The sequence below is a fragment of the Colias eurytheme genome, chromosome 16 (genome assembly GCF_061535395.1).
Source record: "Colias eurytheme isolate Ceu_HAF_F1 chromosome 16, ilColEury1 Martin Lab GWU primary, whole genome shotgun sequence".
Taxonomy (NCBI): Eukaryota; Metazoa; Arthropoda; class Insecta; order Lepidoptera; family Pieridae; genus Colias; species Colias eurytheme.
Genome location: NC_142995.1, coordinates 6,285,854 through 6,298,648, shown reverse-complemented (window position 1 = coordinate 6,298,648; position 12,795 = coordinate 6,285,854).

Genomic DNA, 12,795 nt, shown 5'->3' with positions numbered 1-12,795 from the left:
ATTTCAAAATATCATTGAAGTCGCAAATAGAAGAAGCCTTATACACTATACAGGCTACCTACAATTTGATTTAACCCACATTTGTAAATACTGCTATTTAATTTTATATCATAATTTTGATCACATCACCATCATATATAAAGATACTGTTTGTTGCTTAAGCATTTATTGCTTTATGAGTTAAAATTACACGATTACGTAATAACTGAGCTGTTTTCATGATATTATAACATACACTGTAACGCCCTTTGACTTCTAATTACACAAACCAGTTAACGCCTTTAATTTTGCCCAAGCTACATACCTATCAGAATTTGTTAATATGTAAATTGATGGTACCTACATAATATCGTATCCCAATGTAGCCCCGCTAACAAAACGCGGGGTAAAAGAGAAATATTAAAACAATAGCTTTACGCTTCAACTATATTTTATTTAAATTGGTCAGTCGAGCTGTTGAATTTAGTTAGTTAAATAAAACTTTTTATCGATGATATATAAATATAAGTATTATTAAAATCTATTTTTCTACTTTCAAAACGTAAGGTAAAATGAATAAATAATATGAATTGTTAATTGTTAAAAGTTTCATTGATTTTTATACCATCTCGATTCAAAAATATTCAGTTGACTCGTAGTAGTGGTCTACTTACTAGGCATGTCTTAGGCCTGTCCTGGCTATCTGTTATTGGTCGGATTTCAGTCGTTTATTGAAATCATGGCCCACGAAAGATAATAACATCATTCCTTATGTACCAATTGGTGTTTATCGGTCATTGAAGGCGTGACAAATTATTAGTTTGCGTTGTTTTGAAAAATATGTTGTTCAATGTTTCATACTAAACTTATTTTTCTTTTTAATAGAAGTTTTATCTATTATTATATACCAACATATTAAGATTTTGAGCGTCTACTAATTTCTATATATATTTTCAATTAATATTAACTGATATTATATACGGCCTCTTTCATTGAATGTTATGGCTTATAAACCTTACAACGTAAGTATCGTGTTACAGCTATCACAACTATGCCCGCAAAGCTTTTAACTATTGGTACATGTTAACTTTTCTCATTAGATGCTACACTGATCCCTTCTGAAATGCTTTCCTTGACGATACGTTTTATTGTTTTTACTTGTACTACGTCATATAAAGTGAAGTCCCGTGTCCCCAAGTGGGATAAGAGGCAGATGCATTATGCATACATTTGTTTCACTGATCGATTTCACACTACGTCATATGAATGTACAATTTTATGATAATTACACTTCAAATATCACCTGGAAATCGAAGATCCTCTCATATTAACGACACATCGTTGCACATCGTTGCTTGCATGCTTAACAAATCTGCATCTGTAACTTTGCGGTACTTGGGATCATACTGGTACATACCAGATAATACCGGTGCATAATCTATCTATATATCATTATCTTCTTAATATATATAAATCTCGTGTCACAATGTTTGTCCTCAATGGACTCCTAAACCACTTAACCGATTATAATAAAATTCGCACACCATGTGCAGTTCGATCCAACTTGAGAGGTAGGATAGTTTAAACATGTAGGTACCACGGGCGAAGCCGGGGCGGACCGCTAGTTAAAAGGAACTTTAACTACAATAAAAAAAAATTCAACATAGGTATTTGAAATTTATTGTTGAACTAAATTAACTAGTTTGTCTAAAGTTGAACAAACATATTTTTTGCTCATAACATCTACTAAGTATGTAAAAAACTGAGCAAACGCCGTTGAAATTTTGCTTTATGCCTTTTTCATCTAAAGGAGCTAGTCTATTATAATTTTTAACGTAATTTTATTTTACCTCACAGATTTCTCTCAACTCTGAAGCTGACTAAATTAAGAGAGCTCTTGTCACGCTCCTAAAGATAAACATTATAACGAGTGTAAAATTATTATATCTAATCTATTATTATTATTATATTATTATAATTCTTTCTATTTTGCTGTTTTATTCTTGATCGATTAACCTACATACATCCGCCCAATTCGTTCTTTTAGATTTTTATATTTAGGAAAATCTTTATAGTAAATGGTCTTATTTGACGTCATCTTCACATTTACCTGCAGTGCAGAATAACAAAGGTTTTGCAGTCCCGTTAAACTCTAAATTAAAGAATTTAAATATCACTAATTATTTAGACATATGGTAGTTACTTTCTGTTGTGTGGTATTAAAATACGCATGTTAAAAATAAGTCTTAAATACAATAACAAACAAGTAAGGTACGCGTCAAGAGCATTCGTTAATTTATTTAATAACTTCTCCCTTTTCAATCAATATCCTATAAAAGAACATCGAAGGACTCAAAGGTTGTTGATGTTTAAGCATGAGGTAATTAAATTATAAGGGTCGGTCATTACCTAGCACTTAATACTTTATAAAATTATTGCTGTATTTATAAACGAATGAATCGTGAATATTCGAGAGACAAGGAAAATTTTGAAAGGACCTTTTAGAAAAATAACTTGGTAGAAAATGTTATTGATTTATGGAAGTCTTTAAGGTATGTCAATTCAATGATGTAAATAATATAAAAAAAGTATTTGTGGTCTCTTTTAAAGTATTAAAACAAAAAGAAACAATTGTCTTAAGTTTAAGTTATTTTCAACAAAAACAATTAAGCTCGAATTTTGTGATATAACAACTCTATTGTTTCTTCCAAATTATTATTTTTGAGAACTGAACAAAAAAACACAAGTACATGTTACAAGGCTAAAAAGCATTCGCATGAATTATTGTAACAATAAAAATTTATCTATATTATTAAGATCAACTTACTCGTAAACGTAAATGGTATAATAGTAGGTAATAGTAACTTATCGTAAATAAAGGGGTTACGCCTATAGCCTTCCTCGTTAAATGGGCTATCCAACACCGAAAGAATTTTTTAAATCTTGAGATTAGCGCGTTCAAATAAACAAACAAACAAACTCTTCAGCTTTATAATATAAGTATAGATTTTATAAGGAAAATTCTTGTAAAATGACTCGGAAATATCGTCAAAAATACATGCCTACGGCGGACGAGCACTTCTGGTGTGAAAAAAGGATTTTACGAATAATATTTTTACTTGAATTGTTGTAATTTTTCTCTAGTTTTATCAGAAGGAAAGAACAGCTTTACAATGACATTTTTCCAATATGGTGATGCGAGCAGAAAAGATACTTCATACAAGAAATAATAGAAATATAATAGAAAAGTAGAAATTCGAAAAGGATATCAAAGCTAATAGATACAATAAGCATCAATTTTTAAAGTGTATCTTATGATATTCAAACTTTCCCCCCATATACGTAATTGTGTTCAGTACACGTTTTTTCTGATGTATGACATGCTAGAAAAAAGCGTTAGAAAAGTGAAGTTAAATGAATATGATGGATGATAGCAACGTGATAATTTTAGGCTTCTAAATCACAAAACGAAAGGTCCGTCTGTCTGTCTGTTAAATCCCCTTTTCTCAGAAACGCGAGGAGGTATCGAGCTAAAATTTACATCGAATATTCAAGTCTACTGCCCCTTGTAAATTAGTAAATTAATAAATCGCTATTAATTTAACATTGATAGATAACCAAAAAATATTATGAATATATTAAAAATTATAATTAATTCTCTGTTGCACTAATTACCTTTACCTTGTCTGAATAATGCGTTTTAATATGCGCTTTTCGTATATTTTTTACCATTATATCTTGATAACATCCTTGAATATAGATTAAGTAACAATAGTATGTTGATTTGTAAGATTTCGTATTTATTATATTAGATATTTTTAAAGATTTAATGAGTAAGCTATATTTATTTTAAAAAAATTATAATCGACCTTTTATACCTAAAACCCGTTGATAAGTAACATAAGTACTTCAAACAAATAATATTCATTGAGCATTAATGGATAACCAGCTTAAAGTCAATACAAATTAAAAATAGCTACCGTGAAAATGTATTTAAGTGGAAACAGAAATCATTTTAGATACCTTTGTTAAATGAATGCTTTTGAGCATCAGCCAATAAGTTACCAATACAACCTAAGCCTTTATGTAAACCAAAAAACAACTTCTAAATATCAAAGTATAATAAATATACAGACAAATACAGAAACACACACACAGGAAAGCTGATACATAATATGTCAAACATAAGAGTTCTTTGCCTTTGGGTTAACTCTATCAAAATTGAAGCAAGCAAAACGAGTCGTTTAACAATAAAGCAACGAAGCAAAACAAGTACTGAGTCCGACCTTCAAGTAACTTTAAGTCATAACAAAACAAACTAAAGATAAAGAATATAAATACCCACGAAGTTATTCGTCGCAATTAATGTTTAAGCCAAAGATAAATTCAGTAGTTAGACGCCAAACGAGGCATTTCCGTCATAACATCGACCTTGAACCTTAATCCAGTGCCAAAACTTCAAAGCATACAGTGCGGATTTAACAAAAGAGAGTAGGGTGTAACTTTTTCGTTGAGTCAACGCAACCCTTATCGTGACGACCTTAATTAAGCGACCCCACGAGCCCGTCTTAGTGTCAGTAATTAGATTTGTCTAACAGCACAACTCACGGATAGCATTAGGCTGAGATTTAGTGCTGTAAAACAATCGATGATCCCACTATCGACATAGCATCTTAAGAAATTCTGGTATTTTGTATAGACATGGATTAATAGATGATAAATAAATTATTAATAATTCATAGTTTGCACTACACATGTAATGTGTCAGTATTTTGTTGTAAAATAAATCGTCTTGGGATACCTAATTCAAAGTAATTTTCTTTTAATTGCTTGGATATGACAATAATGGTGTCGGAGAAATTTGTCACCTTAGGGCGCGTTCCCACCGTGTCGTGACGACAGATAATCGTGTAGTTTTAAGTGTCGTGGCTTATATGTTTAAATGGAGGTGTTCACATTTAGAACGACACAATTTACTGTCGTCTACGACAGTTTTTGCAGTGACGACACTTTGTCGTGACAATGGGAACGGCAAGCACGACAGTCGTAAAACGATAAAAAATCGTGGACGGCAACTCTATGACGTCCATTGAACTCAGGAGAGTAAACGCACTAGTAATCACCAAGCGAACGCAGAGGCGACTAGATTTGTAGCTTGCTGATGATGTGTAAACGACAAAGCGACTGCCAGGAAACGATAAAATGTCGTCGCGATCCAATGGGAACAGCTAGATACGACAGTCGCTAAACGATAAAAAATGTTGACGACAAACAATCGTTATAATGGGAACAGGTAGAGACGACAGTCGTCGAACGATAAATTAGTCGTTACGACATAGTGGGAACGCGCCCTTACTATCTAGATTAAACGGCCTCTAGGCGCTATTGAATTATCGACAACGTTTTCACAATTAGCTTACAACTCTACTGAGATTGCACTGAACGTAAAATAACGTAATCCACGCAATTGTAATCGTTTAGTTTTGCTGAATCATTTGTTTACATCCGTAGCTTAAAAGGTGATCATGATTATTCGTAATGACAACAATTTAAGAAAGGACAAAAAGTTAACGTGTTAAAATATGTACACATTTAGAGAAAAAATAATTTATCCAGTTTTTGTAACATAAAATAAACAATTAGTCATAAGACAATTAATTATTATTAGTGAACAAAAAAAGGCTACTGAAAAAATGATTTTTCATATTCAGTTCAATTAGTAGAGACCTTGGAAATATTTTTTTTTATTTTTTCTCAATATCAATTGTTCTAATATCTTAAAATACATTGTTTTGTTTCAATTCTTAGAAAAAATATTAGGAGCTTGATTCATAAACGAGTACGTATGAACTTTGGAAAATTTTGCGGACTTATGAAGGTTGTAGGCTTAATGTTAATCAACCCAGAAAATAATCATAACTTGTCAGTTTTATAAATAAGTCAGTTTTATAATTAGTCAGTTTTAGAAAGAAAAGATGGCTGATGCCGGTTAGCATTGTTAATTAAAGTAAAAGTGTAAACTGTTCTTTTCTCTAATAAAGCTAAGTGAAGCTAAAACATGGTGTTTGAATTAATTATTTAACATGGCAGCAGTGCGTGGTTAAAAAGTTTCGAAAAGTACTATAACGAGAACTACAAAAAGTTAGAAGAATTAAAACGAACGAGAACAAAGGAAAAAAATGGCGACCAAAAGTAATGATATTAATATTCCAATTTTCGACGGTACGGAATACAGTAATTGGAAAATAAGAATATTGAAATTTCTACAGTACAAAAAGTGCAAAGATGTTGTAATGCGACCGAAAAAAGCAACTGATAATAATGAGTGGGACGACAAAGATGTCCAAGCAACAAACTACATTTATAGTGCAATAACCAACAAGCAATTGGAATATATAAGTGAAATCGATTCAGCCTACGAAATTATAAAGAAATTCGACGAGATGTATCTAAAGCAATCAACAGCGTTACAAATAGTTTGTCGACATAACCTCGAAAATATTAAGTTGAAAAATTATTCTGAAGTGTCACCTTTTTTCGACGATTTTGAAAAGTCTGTAAATGAGTTGAAACAGGCAGGTGCAACGGTATCAGAAATAGAAAAACTTAATTATATGCTAAAAGCATTACCAGCAAGTTACAGCTATATAGGTGATTTAATTGATGTCTTGCCAGAGCGTGAAAGAACAGTTGATTATTTAAAGAGTAAAATAAAAGTGAAAAATACGGAAAATGTGAGCGAAACTTCTAATGATACATCAAATGCTTTTAAAGCTGACGCCAAACCATCATATAATTGTTATAGCTGTGGGAAACCCGGCCACCTAAGAAAAGATTGTAAATCTGGATATGTAAACCGTGGTCGAGGACGTGGTTTTTCTAATTTTCGTGCAAATGGTTCATATAATAACAGAGGACATGGTTCATACAATAACAGAGGACGTGGTTCATATAATAACAGAGGACGAGGCCCAGGACATTATCACCGTAATGCTCAAGACAGTCAAGGTAACAATTTTTATACTACTATTGTTAATAATACAACAACGGAGAATGATAAGCCACAGAAAGGTCAAATAAATTGGTTACTAGACAGTGGATGCACAGACCATATTATTAATACTGATGAGTACTTCAATTCCTGTGAGATATTAAATAAGCCTGTTAAAGTTAAAATTGGTGACGGAACAATATTAGAAGCTACAAAAATTGGTAATATTAAAACTTATTTCCTAGTCTATGGACAAAAAATTGAAGTGACTATTAAAAATGTTTTTTATGTAAAAGAAATGAAGGCAAATTTATTAAGTTATTCTAAAATTACTGATAAAAACTCAATTAGTTCAAAGGGGAGATTGTCAAAAATTTACAACAATTATGGAAAGGTCATAGCAATTGCATTTAAGGAAGAAAGACTGTATAAGATGAAAAGTTACATGTATGAAGAAATATCAGAAGCAAATATGAGTAGAAAGGATATGACTGTAAAAGAAAAATTACATCGTACTATGGGCCATATTAATTTTAAAAGTTTGGAATTAATGTGTAAAAATGAATCGTTAGATGGATTACCTAAAGAGATTGAAAATGAATATTTAAAATGTGCAATATGTATTGAAAATAAAATGCATAACTTACCATTTCATAATAATAGACGAAAAGCAGAGGAGATATTAGATATTGTTCATACTGATTTAAATGGGCCACATCAGACTACAGGATATAACGGAGAAAAATATTTTTTGAGCTTTATAGATGATTACAGCAAATTAGTTAAAGTTTATTGTATCAGATCAAAGTATGAGGTTTTTGACTACTTGGTGCAATATGTTAATGAGGTACAGAACTTGACAGGAAAAATGATAAAGGAACTGCGATGTGACAATGGGAAGGAATACATGAATGCAAGAGTTTTTCAGTTCGCAAAAGAGAAAGGAATTATGATAAAACCCTGTCCAGCATATGTTCATCAATTAAATGGAACGGCAGAGAGATACAATCGTACGTTAATGGATATGGGTAGATGTCTTTTATCAGAAGCAAAGGTAGAAAGAAGATGGTGGCCAGAAATAATTAAAACAGCTGCTTATCTTAAGAACAGATCTTTGACTAATACTATTGAAAGGAAAACACCATATGAAATATTTTTCAACAAGAAGCCATCTGTCAAAAATTTGAAAATGTATGGAAGTAAAGTGTTTGTTAGAATACCCGAAGAACGGAGAAGGTCTAAATGGGATAAGAAAGCAGAAGTTGGAATTTTACTTGGTTATACTGATACTGGATACAGAGTGCTAATTAACAACAGAGTTATTATTGCTAGAAATTGTGATATAATTGAGGAAGAAGTTAAATTGTGTGGTTTTGAAGGAAATGATGAAAATAATACTGAATATGAAATAAAAGAAAAGGAAATGGAAGATAAAAAGACACAAGAGGAAAGAGATACAATTAAACACTCGGAAAATGAAGAAAAGTATAAAAGATCAAGAAGAGAAGTCAAACCCCCACTTCGTTTTGATGAAGAATTTGGTTATTATTGCATATACAGTAATTACTGCGATGCTTTGACTCCGGTTGATTTTCAGGAGGCGACTACATGTGATGAGGCAATGAAATGGAAAGAAGCAATGGATAAAGAGATGGACAGTTTAATGAAAAATAACACATGGACTCTAGTTGACAAACCTCCTAAGGACAAAAAGGTAATTGATGTGAAATGGGTGTACAAAAAGAAAAGTGAAAATGAATTCAAAGCTAGGTTAGTAGTAAAAGGTTTTCAACAAACAAATTGTATTGATGATACTTATTCTCCTGTTGCTAAAATGCCAACACTTAAATTATTATTATCTTATTGTTGTCAAAATTCTTTAGTCATTCATCAAATGGATGTTGAAACAGCATTCCTAAATGGTAGAGTGTTATCTGAAGTTTATGTAAAGCAACCAATTGGTTATGAAAATAGAAGTGATAAAGTTTATAAACTAAATAAATCATTGTATGGTTTAAAAGAAAGTCCCCGTGCTTGGTATGAATGTTTTAATGATTTCTTAACTAATTTAAATTTTTACAGAAGTAAATATGACTATTGTTTGTATGTTAGAAGGGAGAAGAACTTAACTGTTTATATTCTTTTATTTGTTGATGATTTATTAATATGCTGTGAAAATGAAAAAGTCATTGCTGATATAAAAATTAAATTGTCTGAAAAGTTTAAAATGAAAGATATTGGTATAGTTAAAAACTACATTGGTATTGAGATTGAATATATGTATAATCAAAGTAATATCCTAACGTTAAGTCAGAAATCTTATATTGAGTCTTTAGCTAAACGTTATAATATTGAGAATGCAAAATTGTTTAAAACTCCTATAGAAATAAATTTGAAATTGGAACGATCTGACGTTAATGAGGATGTAAAATATAGAAATTTGATTGGTGCTCTTTTGTATATTAGTTCAGGTACTCGACCTGATATATCTTACAGTGTAAATTACTTAAGCAGATTTCAAAATTGTTATAATGAAACACATTTTAAGTATGCTTTGAGAGTTTTAAAGTATTTGTATTTGACAAGAGATCTTAAACTAACTTATTGTAATAATAATAATGCTGATATTCTAGATTGCTTTGTTGATGCCGATTGGGCTGGAGATATTGTGGATAGGAAATCTACTACAGGATTTGTCATAAGATTGTTTGGAAATGTTATTTATTGGAAATCTAAAAAACAAAGTAGTGTAACAAAGTCTTCAACATTTGCTGAATATGTAGCTTTATCAGAAGCAGTAACAGAATTAAATTTTCTTATTTGTTTGATGAATGATGTATTTACTAAAGTTTGTAAACCAGTTAAAATCTATGAAGATAATTCAGGAGCTGTAATTATTTCTAAATATGGAAACTTTACTAAGAATTCTAAGCACATTGAAGTTCACTATCATTTTGTAAATGAAAATGTTAAGCAAGGAAGTATTGAAGTAGTAAAAATAGAATCAGAGAATAATATTGCAGATATATTTACAAAAGCTTTGGGAAATGTTAAGTTCACTAAATTTAGAGAAATGTTAAATTTAAAGGAGTAAAGGTTACTAATTAATTACTGTAGTTCTTAAGTTTTGTCTTATTGTTATTATTTTGTGTATCTTATTGTTTATTGTTTTACAATATAAATGTAAGGAGGCGTGTTGGAATATGTGTACATTTATATTGGCAACACTGTATCGTATTCGATTAGAAAAGATGGCTGATGCCGGTTAGCATTTGTTAATTATAGTAAAACTGTAAACTGTTCTTTTCTCAAATAAAGCGAAGTGAAGCTAAAACATGGTGTTTGAATTAATTATTTAACATGGCAGCAGTCCGTGGTTAAAAAGTTTCGAAAAGTACTATAACGAGAACCACAAAAAGTTAGAAGAATTAAAACGAACGAGAACAAAGGAAAAAATGGCGACCAAAAGTAATGATATTAATATTCCAATTTTCGACGGTACGGAATACAGTAATTGGAAAATAAGAATATTGAAATTTCTACAGTTCAAAAAGTGCAAAGATGTTGTAATGCGACCGAAAAAAGCAACCGACAATGATGAGTGGGACGACAAAGATGTCCAAGCAACAAACTACATTTATAGTGCAATAACCAACAAGCAATTGGAATATATAAGTGAAATCGATTCAGCCTACGAAATTATAAAGAAATTCGACGAGATGTATCTAAAGCAATCAACAGCGTTACAAATAGTTTGTCGACATAACCTCGAAAATATTAAGTTGAAAAATTATTCTGAAGTGTCACTTTTTTTCGACGATTTTGAAAAGTCTGTAAATGAGTTGAAACAGGCAGGTGCAGCGGTATCAGAAATAGAAAAACTTAATTATATGTTAAAAGCATTACCAGCAAGTTACAGCTATATAGGTGATTTAATTGATGTCTTGCCAGAGCGTGAAAGAACAGTTGATTATTTAAAGAGTAAAATAAAAGTGAAAAATACGGAAAATGTGAGCGAAACTTCTAATGATACATCAAATGCTTTTAAAGCTGACGCCAAACCATCATATAATTGTTATAGCTGTGGGAAACCCGGCCACCTAAGAAAAGACTGTAAATCTGGATATATAAACCGTGGTCGAGGACGTGGTTTTTCTAATTTTCGTGCAAATGGTTCATTTAATAACAGAGGACATGGTTCATACAATAACAGAGGACGTGGTTCATATAATAACAGAGGACGTGGTTCATATAATAACAGAGGACGAGGCCCAGGACATTATCACCGTAATGCTCAAGACAGTCAAGGTAACAATTTTTATACTACTATTGTTAATAATACAACAACGGAGAATGATAAGCCACAGAAAGGTCAAATAAATTGGTTACTAGACAGTGGATGCACAGACCATATTATTAACACTGATGAGTACTTCAATTCCTGTGAGATATTAAATAAGCCTGTTAAAGTTAAAATTGGTGACGGAACAATATTAGAAGCTACAAAAATTGGTAATATTAAAACTTATTTCCTAGTCTATGGACAAAAAATTGAAGTGACTATTAAAAATGTTTTTTATGTAAAAGAAATGAAAGCAAATTTATTAAGTTATTCTAAAATTACTGATAAAAACTCAATTAGTTCAAAGGGGAGATTGTCAAAAATTTACAACAATCATGGAAAGGTCATAGCAATTGCATTTAAGGAAGAAAGACTGTATAAAATGAAAAGTTACATGTATGAAGAAATATCAGAAGCAAATATGAGTAAAAAGGATATGACTGTAAAGGAAAAACTACATCGTACTATGGGCCATATTAATTTTAAAAGTTTGGAATTAATGTGTAAAAATGAATCATTAGATGGATTACCTAAAGAGTTTGAAAGTGAATATTTAAAATGTGCAATATGTATTGAAAATAAAATGCATAACTTACCATTTCATAATAATAGACGGAAAGCAGAGGAGATATTAGAGATTGTTCATACTGATTTAAATGGGCCACATCAGACTACAGGATATAACGGAGAAAAATATTTTTTGAGCTTTATAGATGATTACAGCAAATTAGTTAAAGTTTATTGTATCAGATCAAAGTATGAGGTTTTTGACTACTTGGTGCAATATGTTAATGAGGTACAGAACTTGACAGGAAAAATGATAAAGGAACTGCGATGTGACAATGGGAAGGAATACATGAATGCAAGAGTTTTTCAGTTCGCAAAAGAGAAAGGAATTATAATAAAACCCTGTCCAGCTTATGTTCATCAATTAAATGGAACGGCAGAGAGATACAATCGTACATTAATGGATATGGGTAGATGTCTTTTATCAGAAGCAAAGGTAGAAAGAAGATGGTGGCCAGAAATAATTAAAACAGCTGCTTATCTTAAGAACAGAACTTTGACTAATACTATTGAAAGGAAAACACCATATGAAATATTTTTCAACAAGAAGCCATCTGTCAAAAATTTGAGAATGTATGGAAGTAAAGTGTTTGTTAGATTACCCGAAGAACGGAGAAGGTCTAAATGGGATAAGAAAGCAGAAGTTGGAATTTTACTTGGTTATACTGATACTGGATACAGAGTGCTAATTAACAACAGAGTTACTATTGCTAGAAATTGTGATATAATTGAGGAAGAAGTTAAATTGTGTGGTTTTGAAGCAAATGATGAAAATAATACTGAATATGAAATAAAAGAAAAGGAAATGGAAGATAAAAAGACACAAGAGGAAAGAGATACAATTAAACACTCGGAAAATGAAGAAAAGTATAAAAGATCAAGAAGAGAAGTCAAACCCCCACTTCGTTTTGATGAA